Source organism: Pipistrellus kuhlii, unplaced genomic scaffold (assembly GCF_014108245.1).
Source record: "Pipistrellus kuhlii isolate mPipKuh1 unplaced genomic scaffold, mPipKuh1.p scaffold_m20_p_1, whole genome shotgun sequence".
Lineage (NCBI taxonomy): Eukaryota > Metazoa > Chordata > Mammalia > Chiroptera > Vespertilionidae > Pipistrellus > Pipistrellus kuhlii.
In genome coordinates, this window is record NW_023425404.1 from 81,262,514 (window position 1) to 81,275,725 (window position 13,212).

At 40.1% G+C, this 13,212-nt stretch overlaps 1 protein-coding gene across 2 annotated transcripts in view; it reads left to right on the forward strand.

The window, feature by feature from the left end:
- Positions 1-13,212, forward strand: part of SVIL (supervillin) — a 212,234-nt gene that overhangs the window by 18,023 nt on the left and 180,999 nt on the right. For both annotated transcript variants that reach the window (XM_045586015.1, XM_045586025.1), the window contains exon 2: positions 12,887-12,985. The gene's annotated coding sequence lies outside the window, so the exon portion shown is untranslated. The remainder of the gene's footprint in view (positions 1-12,886; positions 12,986-13,212) is intronic.

The following is a 13,212-nucleotide window of genomic DNA, read 5'->3' on the forward strand; positions in this document are numbered from 1 at the left end:
GGGGAGGGCAGTTAGGGGTGACCAGGCTGGCAGAGGAGGGAAGTTGGGGGCAAATGGGCTGGCTGGGGAGCAGTTAGACATCAATCAGGCTGGCATAGGAGTGGTTAGGGGGTGATCAGGCTGGCAGGCAGAAGCGGTTAGGGGCAATCAGGAAGGCAGGCAGGCGAGGAATTGGGAGCCAGCAGTCCTGGATTGTGAGAGGGATGTCCGACTGCTCATTTAGGCCCAATCCTCGGGCTGAAAAGGTCAGTCGGACATTCCTCAAGGAATCCCAGATTGGAGAGGATGCAGGCTGGGCTGAGGGACAACCCCTCTCCCTGCCCCGGGGTCTCTAGTAGATAATATGGAAACAAATGAGCAGGGCTGTGTTCCAAGAAAGCTTTGTTGATAGGCAATTGGCTGGATCTGGCCCGAGAGCAGCAGTTTCCTATTCTAGAATGGTGATTATACCTACCATTTTGTTTTGAGATTTCTGGAGAAGGAGCTTTTGGGTCCTATTCACTTCTCAGTGGTCAGTGACAGCTTCAGAATGGGCTATAGACTCTCTCCAAGAAATGATAACCAACAAGGTTAATAGTGGAGGTTCAGATTGACCTACTTTTTCTAACATTTCACAGATTTGTGATTAATATTTAACAGACCTCTGAGAATCCAGATAGAATACATCTTTAGGTCATTATAGATGAGTCCAAATAGAAAACCACACTAATGCAGTCTTGGGAGAGGGTTTGACATTGTGTGGATATGTCTGTGCTTACAGATGAGAGAAGAGAGAGAGAGAGAGAGAGAGAGAGAGAGAGAGAGAGAGAGAGAGAGAGATATTTGCTGGAAGTGGAAAAATACGGTAAATATCTGAACTGATGACCTGGGAGAAGCCTAGGGTGCTAAGCCTTGGTGCTCTGTCATCTGGAAAAAGTCAGAAGTATCTGGTTAGTGTAACGCTGAGGGGCTGTGTGAAAGGAAGTCCTAAGTCCAGATTAAAAAAACAAAACACATCTTGACATTTTAAAGCAACAAGCCAGAAAAATCTGTCTGAAACAGCTGATACTGTGGGAAAAGTCACTTAATTCAGATATTTGAGTAAGGGATTCTTTTAGCATAGTGATGTTCAACCTTTTTCATCTCATGGCATATATAAACTAATTACTAAAATTCTGCAGCACACCCAAAAATATATATTTTGCCAATCTGACAAAAAAAGTATAATTTGATTTATTCACACCAGATAGCTACTGTTGTGTTGGCTATTGCCATTTATTTTATTTTACAATTTAAGGGGAAAGAGGTTAGTGCCCCTGACTAACTAGAAAGGCATTGCATGTTTAAAAAATTATCAGAACACACTGGCTGAAAATTGCTGTTTTGTGGTGAAACCATAAGTTTTTTTGAGAACAGATATCCAAGAGTACTGGTATATTCTAAGAAAGAGAGAGAGTGGTTGGAAAGCCATTAAAGAATTTCAGGAATGTCACCGAAAGAAAACATTGGGAAGCCATATAAGTCACCTATTCTGGCCCTATGTGACTAAAAGATTTGTCTTGGCTAATGAGGGAAAAGTATGACTGACTACTTTGGAGACCTAATTTTTTTTTAGTAAAACTTGAAAAATCAAAAGCAGACTAAGTTTATGAGATTGTTTCGAGTTTGGATGGTGCAAATTGGATTGATTAAAAGTGATGTCTGTGGCTGTTGTCTCTAGAGTTCCCTGGGGTAAGCATCCCAAAGTGTTCTGATATGGTTTTCCATCAGGCTCTGTGCTGTTGCTCTGAAGATTGAATTGGGAGGGAGAGGGGAGAAAGGAAGAAAAGATGGAAAATGAGGGAGTTGGTATCTTTCTGGAAGACATTCTCCATGTTAGCAGGCTACAGTTATCTTAATCAAAACTATTTGAATTTTTTCTTGTGTTTTGGATCCTGGGCATGAATCTTGTCTTGGAAACAGATGTGATTTGGGGACATGTGCAGTCTCATAATGTGGAAGCTGAGCTTTGCTGGTTCTCCTGCTACTGTACCTCACTACGACTTACAGGCATCAACTTGATCCCATTGGGCATTTGTGTGTTATTTTTCTGGCCTCTTTCGGGGTGAGATGCAGCTTCATAAAGCTCAAAAAGAGCTTCCTCAACGGGGGCATCTTAGGGCAGCTGAAGAAAATGATGTGCGAAGCAGATAAATGCTTTGATATGGATTATGTCCAGCAAACTGTTTATATAAAAGGCTTTAACATGTAAACCAATTAAAGAGCCTTATAATTTGACTCCTCTTTCCCATCAGACAAAGCTTTTTTATATTGTAAACTTAGAAAAGCATATTCACATTCTACAATCTGGTTGAAATTAATTTCTTTCAGTAAGGAAGCTTCAAAGCATTGTTGATATATTGCAGGAAGCTTTGAAGCTTTTGTTTCCTGGAATGTTCACTAATGGAGTATATAGTTCCTTACAGAAATTCTTTTTTTAGCTGCATGTAGTAAATAACCTAGTCAGTGGGGTTGTTATTGCAAGATTAAATTAATATCTAAATTAACTGCTTCCATTGTAAAGAAAATCTTAAAATATATTGTTCTTTGGGTCTAATTAACCTTTTCTTTAATTCACCTCTCTCTCTGATAACAATATTACATACACTTTCCAGTAACTCAGCAGCTGTTAAGTATGGAACTAACTTGCTCCATTTCAACACATAGGACATATGTTGTTGTTTTTTTATTTACTATCCTATCTCAGTTAATGGTACCCCAGTTGTCCAGTCTGACCACTTCTCATCTCCTCCACTGTCACCACCCAATCTAGAGCTTACTGGCTCTGCTTTAAAGGCTGTGGGGACCTTCTATCAAATTCTCTGCTTCTTCTTGTCCACTTCCATATTTACCTAACTCTGCGAGTGTCCCACATCCTGCATGGTTCATGGTTCAGGTTCAGGGATCTGATTTGGGCTCTGGAGGAGGACACATGCAAATGAAAGAAACAAGACAAGAAATAATAATTTGGAAATTGGAGGCCAGGCCCAAGGAAGGACTCCGCTTTGTTCTCGTCTTGCCATCCCTTTTATTCAGGTTCCCCATACACCCATAGCCCTTAGGCAGGCAATTCCAGTAATAGGTCAGTGATAGCCTGTCAGCAAGGATTTACATACGACTGAAAGTTGGAAGTTGCTTCAGCTACCTTTTGTTTTATCTAGACAGTGGGTATGTGGCTCTGACCCTTGCCAGAGCCTCAAGATTGACCAGCCTTCCAGACTCATTGTCTACCCCTTTCTGCTAGTGAAGACAATAGGCGGTTTCTCACATAACCCCAAAGTCTGTTTTCCTCAGAGCAACTGGAATGATCCGTTAAAACTAAAACAAGATCATGCTACTCATTGCCCATACCCAACAGTGGCTTCTGGTGACAAAATAGAACCCAAAGTCCTTCTTTGGTATAGGGCCTATATGATCTGGGCTCAGCTATCTCTCACCAGCATTTCCAGGAACTCTTCTCTTCCCTCGCTCCCTTCCAGCCACATGGCCACCTTGCTAGTCCCTTGGACATAGCAGTCACACTTCTATCTTAAGACTGGTTCTTTCCTCCTCCTGACTCTCTCCCTCCTGGTATTCAGTCAAATTCTTCCCCAATTCTCCCAGGGCTATGCTCTAATGTTAGTACCTCAGAGATACCTGACCCAACTTTATGTAAAATAAAAGCCTCCTCCAGTTCTTACTAACTGACATGCAGTCTATTATTGATCAATCAGTTTATTTGTTCATTAATTTATTTATAATTTATCTGTGTCTTCCAAGAAAATGTGAGCTTCGTAATGATGGGGACACTGGGTTACCATTGTATCTTTTATGCCTAGCACACAAGCAATCAAGATGTACCTTCTCAGTCTTGAGTGAAGGAAAGAGCCAGAACTATTCACATTAATTTTGGTCTGCATATTGAGACCAAATCATAGTGCAGTTACATTGTCCAATCATACATATATTTGTTTGTTTTTTAATTTTCCTATCCTACTAAAGGTTTGCCATTCAGCAATCAAGGTTTATTTTAGATTTAGTTCCCTAAAGATTTCAGCAGTAACCTAGGTTTACCTTTGATGTAGTTCAGAGTATGGATGGCAGTACCTGAACTTCTTGGTAATTTAATGGTTTTATAGTGGCAGTCTGTGTGGACAGACAGCCATTGGAATCTTACTTGCCCGCTTTCCTGGGTGATTAGCAGGCACATTTTTAACACCAGGAGAAAGAACCACATACTCGACTATTTTTAATATCGAAGAGTTCCCATAATTATCTAAATACTCATAAATTTCCTTAAGAAAGTGTACGTGATGAAAAAACCTGTTTTTAAATTTTTATTTTATTGTTTAAAGTATTACAAATAATAGTACACGTCATCTTTTTTCCCCCATTGACCTCCCGCCTCCTCTAGCCCTCTGCGCATGCCCTCATAAAGGAGCTTTTATCCTACAAATAAGCAACCGATAATCTTTCTATAAATACTGTATGAGAAGAAAATGAAGTTAATAGAAAAAGTTGGATAATGATTTGTAGAGCCTTGTAGAAGATAAAAATAGTCTCATTCCATGAGATAATTTTGTTGGCATAATTGCTCTTAGCTAGTTTTTAAAATTCATGTGTGCTGATATATAATTTAAATACAGAAAAGTTCATTCTTTTTAAAAGTGTACAGCTGTGAGTTTTGATAAGTACATACAATTGTGTAGCCACAATAATAAAAATATAAATTTCATCCTGGCTGGCAAGGCTCAGTGATTGAGCATTAATCTAAGAACCAAGATATTATAGTTCAATTCTCAGTCAGGGCCCATGACCCAGTTGCGAACTCGATCCCCTGAAGAGAACTGAACTGTAATATCATAGTCCCTGCTTTCCCCATTTAAAGGGTTGAATCCACCACAGTTTGGTCACTATGTCAGGGTTAGAAGTTTGGTAACAAGATTTTTTATTATGTCTCTCTCTCTTCCTGTTTTTTTTGTTTGTTTATTTTTATTGTATCTCTATACAAAAATGATTGTCTTTTAGCATGGCTTAGCAACTTTTTTTATTATCCTCACCTGAGGATATGTTTTTTTGATGAGAGAGAGAAAGAGAGAGAGAGAGAGAGAGAGAGAGAAAGGGGGAGACAGAGAGAGGAGAGGAAAAAAACACACATAAAAACACCCATGTGAGAGAGAAACATTGATTAGTTGCCTTTTATACTTGCCCTGACCATGGATCAAACCTGCAGCCTAGATATGTGCCCTGATAGGGAATCAGACACACATCTTTTTGGTGTATGGACGACTCTCCAGCCAACTTGAGGTAGTCAACCAGGGCAGCCTAACAACTTTTTTCTGACATTTCTTTATAGTGACCATCTCTCCAGGGAACAGACCTGGCCTGGCTTTCTCATTTGGGGACTGTGATATGTGGAAGTGCAGCCAAATTGCCTCTGTTTGGGGGCACTACCTTAGGGCTTCAGCGTGTGGTTCTGGGGCACAGTGAGCATGAACACAGCTAACAAGCAGGTCCATCGTGCCCCGGAAGGCCAGGCTGGGCCTTCCTAATGTGCACTGGCTTTAGCACAATGCTGTTTTATTCATGCACTTCAGAGTTATTGCAGGGGTGAGGGAATTTATGTTGTGAGATGCACTATTGAATTCATAGTAGCCTTTCAGTGTGTCCTACTAAACATACAACTACTGGTATGGGAAGGGGGTGCAGTAACAAAGAAGTGATAACATTACAGAGGAGCTTCTTATATTTGAAGCGATTGAGATCCACCTCTGTAAGATGCGCCTAGAGACATTTTTAAAGACCAGACGCCTGGCGCATAGATTCGTGCACCAGTGGAGTTCCTCAGCCTGGCCTGCACCCTCTTGCAATCCGGGACCCCTAGGGGGATGTCGGAAAGCCAGTTTCGGTCCATTCCCTGCAGGGCAGGCCAAGGGACCCCATGGTGCATGAATCCATACAATGGGACTCTAGTATACATATACAGTGGTGCCTCGCATAAAGAACGCCTCGCACAGCGAACGCTGCACACAACGAACTTCATTTCATGATTCATACAAGGAACTTCGTTTCACACAACGAAGTCGCCCGAGCTTCCACGACCGCTTTGCCTGAGCTTCCACGACTGCTTTGCCCGAGCTTCCACGATCGCTGCCGATGTATTGCATCCTTCCGCGCAGGCACTGCAGGCAGTCGTTAGTCACTGCGCTTAACTTAAGCACGTATCGCGGCAATCGTTCTTCATTACGAATTAAATCACGCACGTATCACGGCAGTTGTCCTTTTAAGTTAAACTCAATATTTTTTTTATATCATGATGTATCTAAATAAAAATAATAACAAAAAATTTATCTTTTTTTATGTCATCTTAGCATATTTTATGCTACAGAACGAATTATTTTTTTTAACATGTATTGTTATGGGAAAACGCGTTTCACATAACGAACTTTTCGCATAACAAACTTGCTCCTGGAACGAATTAAGTTCGTTGTGTGAGGCACCACTGTAATATATTTGGTTAGTCTCTTCCTGCCCTCCCCCTGGCCCCTTCCCTCTGAGATTCATCAGTCTGTTCCATGTTTCCATACCTGTGGTTACTGCTCTTGCGTTGAACATCTGCCCCCTGGTGGTCATTGTGTGTCATAGCTACCAGCCATGTGGCTGATCACTTAGGCTTTTATATATATAGATAAGAGAAAGCAGATGAGAGTGGCCCAGAGGCAGGCAGGACCTATTATTTCCTTACCTGTCGGGAGAGTTAGGCAGAGTATATGGGACAGGGAACTCTGTCCTAGTGCACACTGTTTTTATCAAATGCAACTCACATATCAATAGGTTGGGGTTTTTTGATTTAGTTTGTTACTTGGTTGGGGAAAAAGAGCAAGGCCTAAGATAATCTTATTTTTGGAAAAACATGCATATGTACAGCCAGTAAAGAGCAATAGAAAATATTTGTCTTCATCAAGCACTGAATTGTATGGATTTATTGTGCCTGGGAGGACAAAGAGGGGTCAGGACATCATTGTTGCTTCGAGCCCATGGCCATCCACATGGAGCCCCAGGTGCCCCAGGGGCAGAGGAACAGACTGCCCCATTCTTTGATGGAGCTTATTTCTCTTGTTGTGGCAGCTATACTTATAGAGTGCTTCCTGAACTGCCTGTAAAAATATGCTTGTGTGGTGGATTTCAGAATTGTTGAAATTTGAGAATTGGAGAGAGACATGATGCTCCTTGAGGCACACTGAAATGTCCAGGTGTTGCATTCTGTTATTTTCTGTCTTACAGCTTAGGGCATTATGTATTTTGGTAATATATATATTAATATACTAGTGTATGTATGTGTGTGTGTGTGTATGTGTGTGTGTGTGTGTATACATACATTATATAATATGATACATACACATATGATACATACATTATATAATACACACATATGTATTATATAATGTATGTATCATATGTGTATGTACAGCCCCCTCTTACCCACAGTTTTGCTTTCTGTGGTGTCAGTTACCTGCAGTCAACTGCATCCTGAAAATATTAAATGGAAAATCCCAGAAATCAACAGTTCAGAGGTTTTAAATTGTGTCCTGCCATTTCTTAATAGTGTGATGAAAACTCATAGCATCTGCTTGGTCCCAACCAGGATATGAATCCCACCATCACCCAGCATCTCCATGCTGTGTACACCCCGCCACTTAGTCAGCAGCCATCTTGGTTGTCAGATTGACTGTCCTGGTATCACAGTGCTTCTGTTCAAGTAACCCTTATTTTACTTAATAAAGTGGCCCCAAAGTATAAGAACAGTTTAAACTTTATCATAGCTATCTATGTACCGGAAAAAAATATAGTATGTTTTCAGGCATCCACGGGGGTCTTGGAACATATCCCCCAAAGATAAGAAGGGTTGGCTTTGTGTGTGTGTGTGGGGGGGGGGGGGGGGGAGGTGGTTGTAGACATATCTATCAATTTATCTATCTACTTATCTATACTGAATTATTAAGTATAAAGTTGGCTTTTCCCATATGTTTTAGTTTGAGCTGCTATAACAAAATATCACAGACTGTTGGCTTTAAAAAAAAAATCTATTCATTTCTTACAGTACTAGAAACTGGGAACCCCAAGATAAAGGTGCTGGCAGATTCAGTTACTAGTGAGGACCCACTTTGTGGTTTACAGCTAGTTGCCCTCTTGCTGTGCAATTACATGCTTCTAATAAGGTTGCTAATCCCATCATGAGGGCTCTACCTCATGCCTTTTATCACCTTGAAAAGGCCCCTGCCTCTTAATGTCATTACACTGGAGGTTAGGATTTCATCAAATAAATTTTGGGGAGACACAAATGTTTAGTCCATAACACTATATTGGACTCTATCTATCTATCTATCTATCTATCTATATTTTATATATATATATATATATATATATATATATACATATACATACATACACACACACACATATATATATATACATATACATACACACATATATATATATATATATAGCTAAGTGACTGACTGTTCATCTGTACGGCTGACCAACCAGCCAGTACATATGATGCGTACTGGCAATTTAAAAATAAACATTGACTTGTGCATGCGATACATAATAAAGCTCTTGCTGGCATCAGTTGCATGTATGTGTTTTAATCTGTCATTGTCAATTGTGCTGTAATGTAATTACTGTACAAATCTTTCTTCTAATTAATTTCCTTTCAATGTGCATGAATCCATGCACCGGGCCACTAGTAAATAATATAAAATCATATTCACAAGCACATATATCTTTCAAACAGCAAGCTGAGTTTTTCTTCAATGTTTGCTTGCTAATTGTTTATTCATTTTGTGGTTGTTATTAAGGCAAGTAGTAGGAGGCACCACAAATTTTGAGAAAAAAATGAGAGAACTTAAAATTGAGAATTCTGCCCATTAACTTAACTTTTCTTCCTGTGATTTTGGATAATACCCACCTCCTCTGAATTTTGAAGCTTAAGACCTCCGAGGGTTTTGCCAGAGCATATTAAAAAATGTACAAGAACCTGACCCTGCCTTTTAAGAACCTGTGCTGTAATGTGATATATAGAAAGCTCACCCAATAGGAGCATAAAGGGATGGTGGTGTGTCTGTATCTCACTAGGGAGCACTTGGGTGCTTATTTTATGATTTTTTAAATATATATATTTTTATTTCAGAGAGGAAGGGAGAGGGAGAGAGAAACATCAATGATGAGAATCATTGATTAGCTATCTCTGCATGCCCCCTACTGCGAATCAAGTCCACAACTCTGGCTTGTGCCCTTGACCAGAATCAAACCCAGGCCCTTCAGTGTGCAGGCAGATGCTCTATCCACTGAGTCAAACTGGCTAGGGTTAGTGGTGCTTATTTTAGCTCTCTCTCCTTCATGTGCCCCCACGTCAGTTGCTATTTTGATAGTGTACATGCTCTTGGAGCTAGTATGGTATGCTGATGGCCAGAACCCCTCATGGTAGAGGTAGGGGGAAGGGCAATGAGTTACCCCTGTGCCCATTGATACCCCTGTCACCCTCTATTTGTTGAGCACTGGGCTCATTCCTATGAAATAATAACAACATATAATACAAGATAAGAATCTTGCTTATAATGTTTTGTTTTAGAGAGAAAAAAACACACATATTAAATACAGATAACTTTTAAGACAAGTAGAGTACAAAAAAGTTTGTACAGTCAAATTGTACATTGAAATGCACATTAATATACATTTCACGAAGACTATCAACATTTATTTAGTAAAAAGTCCAGTATTTAGGAAAATATTCACTGTTCTGTGGCTATTATCCCAATGTGTAAAAATATTACAATAATAATAGTTCCAAGTTAAAAAAACACACACAAAAAACCTCCTAAAAATCTTGATAAATAAAATGGGTATTAATACTCTAAAATGTTCTATTATTTGTTTTATTTCAGGCTTTCTGCATCCTCCCCCCAAATATTAAAAGGAAGCCTCGGCAGTTTAGTGTGTCATTAAGAGCTGTCCTTTCCTCTTCCCAAAGGTGCTGCAGTGGGCCCAGTGGTCTTTGAGGGGATCCTTCCCCCTTAGTGTCCTGCTGCCCTGTCTCCTGCAGCATCTTCCCACTGTTGTCATTGTTCATTTGCCTCTGATTTTGGTTCCTATACAAGACAGTCTATTTACTTACTAATAGTTTTCTCATCAAGTTGTGTGGCCCAATAATGAATGCTAGCAGAGTGACACCTTGGCCACCAATATAGTATGCACATGTCTGAGGGGTGATGGAATAGGGCTGTTCCACACTAGTACAGACCCATGGTGACATCTGAAGGCTATTGTGTGTTTCCAGTCAATAGGTACCTTCTAATAGATTTGCGATTTTGTTGACTTTAAAGTATTTTTTTAATACAGTTGTTCAAATAATCATGATTTTATTTATTTATTTACTTATTTATTTATTGTTATGACTAGTCCAAGCCTGGACAGTTGAGAATTAAGTATATAATCAGACTAGAGGCCTGATGCATGAAATTCCTACAAAAGTAGGCCTTTGCAGCCATGGTAGCTGCCTGGATCCCTTGATCCCTCCTTTGCAGCCTCGGGATCTGGATTAATTAGCATATTATGCTTATATTATTATAGATGTTTGGCATGGATTCAGGAGACAGTAAGGTCTCTGAGGAAGAAGTTGGGCATTAAGGGAAGGCCTCATGGAAACGGGAGATATCTGTGCTGAATCCTGAAATGTATCTTGAGATTCCTATGAGCTTAGGGAGAAAATGCCCATGGCTCAGGGAGTTAGTGCCCATGGCTCTGGAAAGATATCTTGAAGAAGTTACTTTCCTTACTTTAGACATCTAGGGAAAGATGGGAGAAGGCAGCCCCAAGAAGAGTTAGGTCTCATATTTAGAGTCTATAATAATAAGACCTTTGGACACCTGGTAGATGGGGACAAGACCTTTTCAGTGCTCTGGACCTGGGGCCACCTGGTCCTATAATTGTTAAGTAATGTGTGAGTAAAACACTGGAAATGGCCCTTCACTGTGGGCATCTTCATGGGCATCTCCTGTCAAACCTAAGTCATTTGAAATATGAAGGTAAAAGTATGTCTTTCTTTGTCATGTCTTCCCTCCAGATGCAGTTGGTCTAGAATTAGTCACAAAGTTTGTCCAAGTTTTTGCCTAGTGTTAGTTTATCTTCTGAAAGTCAAGTGAAAGTTTATTGTTTACCCTGAAATAATACTTTAGAAAGGTGGAGAGAGGCCTGGCGAGATACAAGGTCTTCAAGGTGTGACGTTGAGGGGAGCTCCTCTTCCTCTGCACCAGCCATATTGATTTTTCTTTCCCCAAAGCCCTGTTTTCCTTGGCGTTTTTTTTTCTGCTTTTTTACAGGTTTAACTAACTTTTATAAACTTAACCTGTCACTTAATTTAAATCCTTTCCTGATTGTGGTCTTGCTCTTTTCTTTTTCCCAAGGTAGCTTGAGTGTACTAAAACTGATTTATTGTTTGGTTTTCTGCAAGTGTTTTTATTCTGCAGTTTTATTATCTAGAGACAGGTTTTCCCATTGTCTTTGGGCAAACCATATTCCTGGAACTAAAGTTTCAGGTACAGGCCCTTCAAACTCTTTCTGGGTCCTGGGGCTCTTGATCTCCACTAGATTTTCTTCTTTCAGACTGACAGATATAGAGCCCCAAGGTGATTGTTCTGCACACTCTAGTTAGGCAAGCCTGGTCCAGAGGGTGATTACGGGAGGGGCCAAGGCCTGTGACTCACCGAGGACCCACCAGAGTGTGAGCCTATGAGGAGCAGAGAGCTTTCTCAGAAGAGTGTGTGGTGTGGTTTCCTCCCTGCCCTTGCTGCTTGGCTCCTTTTGGTTCTCTCAGCATTTTCTCTTTTTGAATACTTTCATCTTTTCTTTCTTTTGTGGCCAATACAGAAAGAGGTTTTCCTTTTTCAAAGCAGGCAAATTCTTCCCATTTAGTATCCTGAGGAGGAATCCTAGAGGAAACAGAGGCTTAAATTGGTCTAGCCTCGTTTACAAGCCTGCAAAGCTTTTTAATAATAGATTTATAGAAGAAGGAGGGGAAATGATTTTATTTTTGTCACAAAAAAATAACCTACTTAAATCCAATAGTTTGTCTATGTTTATCACAACCACCTGTATGGTTTCCAGTCATGAGTTCATGGCGATCTAAATGTCACCAAGCAGTGGTGACAATGTGTGTGTGTGTGTGTGTGTGTGTGTGTGTGTGTGTGTGTGTGGAGTGGGGGGAATCCTGCTTTGTGGGAACTTCACATGATTCAGCTCCTCTCTGCCCCATCAGAACCACAGGCTGTCTCAGCCTGGAGATGAACCCCATTCTTGCAATACAAGGTAAGATAAACTCTGACACCATGCCTCCCATATGCTGCTAAAAACTGAGAACTGATCCCACTTCTGGTCCTTTACAGTGTTGGTGTATCGCTTGCTGCTGTCCAGTTTAGGGTCCTCTGTGCTTGAGCAAACTTTCTTAAGATGACTTTTTTCAAAATAAATGTGGGAGGAGATAGGAAGAAGCGCCTCAGCATAAAATAAAATATTTCCAAAAGCCAACCTTAACCACTTAATCAGCTAACCAACTAGTAAACTCACAGGCTTTCTTTTGTAGTCTGGGATCTTAGGACTGTAGTCTTGTGTTCAAATTATTTTTAAGAGGTTTAAAAAGATATGGCAACCACTGCTTATAATTTGTAGTTGCTGATGGAAATAAGTAGTAATTGAAAGGGAGAAAGCTCTTTAGAAGCAGAAATTTAATCACAGCAGTATATCCTGCTTTGTTCATACATGTGGTTGTCATATTATTTGCTATTTTCTTTTTTAGATTTCAAAGTGGAAATTTGTCTTTCTCCCTTTTCAGAGAGTTTGAATACATGATCTTGAAGACTCAGAGAGCTGAGATAGGAAGATTTTGAAGTTGTTCTGCATTTGAAGCCATGATATAAATATACTTATTGCGGTAAGTATTTAGGAAAGAAATAAAACAGTTTTGTGGTTAACACACCATTGGTTTTTGCCTACATTCGAGAATAGTTAAAAATCCATTATGAAGGGTGAATTTGTTTGAATCAGATTCAGCAAAACAGAGCTCTAAGAATATTAAAGCCACCTCTGTGATTGGGGTTTTCTTTCGAAATGAGCTGTGGCTATGAGAGAACTTGCATGGACTCCATGGGTGTGTGTGGT